The 4848-nt window shown below is 39.1% G+C and overlaps 1 pseudogene; it reads right to left on the reverse strand.

Moving 5' to 3' along the window:
- Nucleotides 1–2731: 2731 nt before the first annotated feature.
- LOC123831305 lies at nt 2732–3185 on the reverse strand (annotated as a pseudogene).
- Between the last annotated feature and the right edge of the window lie 1663 nt (nt 3186–4848).

Genomic DNA, 4848 nt, shown 5'->3' on the forward strand with positions numbered 1-4848 from the left:
TTGCAGACAATTTCTGCCACAGGGTCTGTGGCACAGAGTAAGTCAAGAAACAAGCACACAAAGACAGAATGAACCAGAAAATCAATGTATATATTTAATGCATCATTTTCTTCTGTAATCTGTTATAATCAATGGATTTTTGGCTCTGAGAAATTTATTATGCTTTACTATGTTCTAATGGATTAAATCAACAGAGGGATAGTTACTTTTCTCTTCAGGGAATGGGTAGTAAAAATGGTCCACATTAATTGTTTTCAGTGTATAGAATAGAATTCATATAAGAAAATGTTGAGAATATATCTAATGTTAGTTTAACTTAATTAAGGGCACAAGATATATTACACAAATTACAATCCATGCAATTGAAAGAATTATGCTAATTTCAAGAAGCTAAAATTATAAAAGTACTAAAGACATGCTCAGTTGAGACTACTAAATTTAATTTCTGCAAAATGAGGTAGTTATTTACAGGACAAAAAGTTATATTTTAAAAATTTCTATTGCTAGAAAGATCATAGGGAACAAGAGAATGGAGCTCTAGAATAAAAAACCTTGGCAAGCTGAACTGAAGCAGTTCAATATTTCTCACTAATTCGTCATCATTATTGTCATCCTCACCATGAACATATTACATTACAAAGCCATTTCTTAAGCGAGTCAATGTATACTTTTAGCAATGTGATATGCTAACAACATGACTTAAGAAGTGGCATACTCACATCTAAGTATAAACATGGTTAAATAAGGAAACTATGAGTGGAATATATCATACATACTTTGTCTCATGTCTTTATCCAGGAGAACACAGGAAGATTCATCAATAGAAATGGAAGCCCTGAAAGATGAAGATGAAAGTCAGAAAGCCATGTTTTACAAACATTGAAATGATCAGTCCTTCATAAATAACACCCCAGGGTACTAAAAGAATTTACTGGTCTGTTGCCAAACATGTAGTGATGATGTATGAGTGATCAGAAGGGTTCGCAGAGTATACAATGTGGACCAAATACAGTAAGTTTTTAAGAGGAGAGAGATTCCAGAAATCCTGGAAAACCATATACCTGTTTGTTAAACAGTCAGTTAGTAAAACCAAGAAAAGGAAGAAATGTGGTGCAGTTACTGTGAAAAATAGTATGGAGGTTCCTCAAAAAATTAAAAATAGAATTACCATATGATCCAGCAATTCCACTTCTGGGTATTTATCCAAAGGGAATTAAAACACTAACTCAAAAAGATATGTGCACCCCCATGTTCATTGCAGCATTATTTACAATAGCTAAGACATAGAAACATCCTAAGTACCTGTCATAGATGAATGGATAAAGAAAATGTGGTATACATATATATGCAATGAAATACTATTCAGCCACTGCAAAGAATAAAATCTCCCCATTTACAACATGGATGGACCTTGAGGGCTTTACACTAAATGAAATAAGTCAGACAGTAAAAGACAAATATTGTATGATTTCACTCAGCTGTGGAATCTAAAAAGAAAATAATAATAATAATAATAATAACAACAAAAAATCCCAAGCTTATAAATACTAAGAACAGATTGATGGTTGCCAGAGGTGGGGTTGAGGGTGGGCAAAGTGGGTGAAGGGGTTCAAAAGGTACAAACTTCCCATTATAAAATTAGTCCTAGAAGTGTAATGTACAGCATGGTGACTGTAGTTAATACTATATTGTATATTTGACAGTTGAATTGTAACTATGTGTGGTGTTGGGTGTTAACTAGACTAATTGTGGTGATGTTTTGCAATATGTATATATGAGGTCTGTCCAGAAAGCATCCAACCACATAATGTGAAAAACAGACATTTATTGAAGACAATACAACATGCCAGGCACGCTGTACATTGGACAATTACACCTCAGTCCCCTTCAAAGTAGGCACCTTGGGATCCCACACAGTTCCAATTGCCATCAGCTGCCCCATCATATTTTCCTGAATCTCATCAATGGTATGAAATCTCTTCCCTCTCAAAGATGATTTTAATTTTGGTAAAAGTGACAAGTTGAAGGACACAAAATCTAGGCTTCAGGGGGACTGAGTCACATCAGTGACTTGACACTTTGCCAAAAAACTGCCTAAGATGTGATACATGAGCAGGCACATTGATGAAACTGTCAATCACCAGTTGCCCATAGCTGCAGTCTTCTGAATCATCCAAATAGTTTCTGCAGAAGAATGTTCAATCTTAATGCAAAATTTGATGTAGATTCATTGCTCTACTCAGTCTTTTGAATGTGATGGCCACACAGTACACATGCTCACTCAATGGTGTCTACTGCCGCACTGGCTAGTACAGTGAAGTCATCGCTGTTCACACGCACACATTCCAGTCCACTCTCCTTGGCCACCAGGTTACATCAGTGTCGTGGAAACCATTCTTGTTATATTAACAATGGCTGGGCTTTTTGCAGACACACCTCATATATCAAATATGGTACACCTGAAATTATATGGTACATAATGGTACATTATGTGGTGCATAATTCATGCACCACATAATTGTATGGTGTGCCACACAATTGGTATACCTGGAATTAATATAATGTTGTAGGTCAATCACATCTCAATTTTTAAAGAGCAGGAAGGAGTAAGCACAAAGTTGTAGACAGCACAGATGGGAAAGAATTATCATCTTATTTTATTTGTCTATTTTTGCCATATGGCAGAATTTTGTGGGTTTATTAACACAAATACAATGTGCACACAAAATGTCTATTCATTTTCTTCACTGCTCAGCCTGGCACTGGGATTGGTGACCGTGATGGCCAGCTGGGCTTCTCTGTCCACGATAGCTTTGTGGTTCTTTGAGGAGACATGATGAACAGTCTTCAGCACAGTGAGATCTGTTGCATATCAGCAGCACTCCAAGCTCCTTGATGCTGTGGACCAGGAACTTCCAAGAGCCACTGGGCGGCATGTGCTTTGTGTTCTTGTTGCTCCCAAAACCAAAGATGAGCATCAAGATCTGGGCCTTGAATCTTCTGCACATACTATTTTTGATGCCCCTGGGTTTCCACCAGTTATACTTAATTTTGACATATCAGTCTGACTGGTGCTGGATGAACTTCTTGGTCCTCTTTTTGAACATCTTAAATTTCACAAGGGATCTGAGGGAAGCCATGATGCCAAGTAGGAGATGGCTGCCACCTCCGTAGGCAGAGCTGAGGAAGACATCACCTCATTCGTGACAGAATCATGATCCCCCCAAAAGTGTGAACTAACAATGAAGATGAATAGAGATGAATGTAAAGTGTTTCATATAATTTTGAAAACAATTGCAGAAGTGAGAGAAATGGACAGGATCACTTCCCAGGGTAAACATCAGCAGGAGTCCACGGTGAGAAGAGGAGTGCAGAGCATGGGACTATCGACCTGCCATTCGGCACTCAGCACGTGTCTTGGTTACTACTTCCCACTGGAGAGGCCTTACTTTAAGAGCACTGACAAACTTGTAGTCATCCAGAGGAGACACAAAACAGTATGAGGGAAATCTTCAAGGATATGAAGGTTTCACATGGAAAAGGGATTGAATTTACTACAGAAGTCCAGAAGGCAGGCAGAAAACAACAGCCTAAAGGTGTGATAAAAGCCAACAACATTTCTTGAGAGTTTACTATATACCAGACACCACGTTAATTTTATTTACCATTTCATTAAATACTCCAAAAATTGATAAAGTGTCTGTTTTTATAGCCCCCATTTGACAGACGAGAAAAATGAGGAATGGAGAGGTTAAACAGATTACTCATTGTCACAAGTAGTGAATGACAGAACCATAGTGTGAAGGGAGAAACTGAGCCCAAAGCCCACCTGCCCGTGAGGAAGGATTGTGATAGCTCAATCACAGTCCTTTTACTGTGAACGATTGGTCGTCACAGGGAGTACTCGACAGAGCTGCCTGGCAGCCCTGCAAACCAGGGTGACCTGGAAGTACTTCTTTCCTCCACAGGGGCATTGATGTATATTATCTCCAGGCCTGTGTTTCCAACTCTGAGAATTACACATTTGAAAGTCTGAAAGACACTGATTGTTGGAATTATAGACTATTTTTATTTATACTTTCCTGTGCTTGGTAAATTTTCTTACAGTGAGCATGTATTATTGATAGAATCAGAAAGAAACACTTGAGCTCTTTCCTACTGAGGAAAGAAAAAGGATCTATGAATTTGTAAACAAAAATGTGAACAAATGATTTCTATAGGCTCTACCTCTTCAGGAAATTTAGAACAAAGTTTCCCAGAATATGATTTTTTTTCCTGGAAAAATCATAAAGATCTTATATAATGTTTCCCTTTACAATGAATAAAAAGAAGTCATTTATTGAAGAAGCAGGACTCATGGGGTATCATATGAAAATAGTTTTATTCTTCTCCATTCCCTCCCCCACACCACCTGCTCACACCCATTCTGGGGGTCATTCATGGGTTCTTCAGGACCCTCAGCATCCCACTGGGCATTTCTCAATACTGGTTCTTTTATATTCATGGAAAACTACCTCCTCGGTCTGTGATTCTGGGAGAACAGTTCCAGTCTCCTTCTGCTGAGATCCCCTCGCCCCTGCAGGCCACAGAGTCCCGCGGGCGTTAAGACAGTCCCAGCAAGACCCCAGGTGGCCCACATCTGGCCCTTAGGAAACGCTCCCCTTTATTCCACCACTAGAGGGCGCACAGTGACTCCCCAAACACCTCTCCTGCCATGTTGTCTCCAGCTCCACCTCCCAACACACACCCACCCCACCCTCCTGCCTGTAGGCAGTTTCAACCACGGAATTGTTAGTAAATTACCATTTTTGAAGTACACATCAGACACCATCTGCGTGGGACAATTAT

Source organism: Phyllostomus hastatus, unplaced genomic scaffold, assembly GCF_019186645.2.
Source record: "Phyllostomus hastatus isolate PE091 unplaced genomic scaffold, TTU_PhHast_1.1 phas_scaffold_1674, whole genome shotgun sequence".
Taxonomy (NCBI): domain Eukaryota; kingdom Metazoa; phylum Chordata; class Mammalia; order Chiroptera; family Phyllostomidae; genus Phyllostomus; species Phyllostomus hastatus.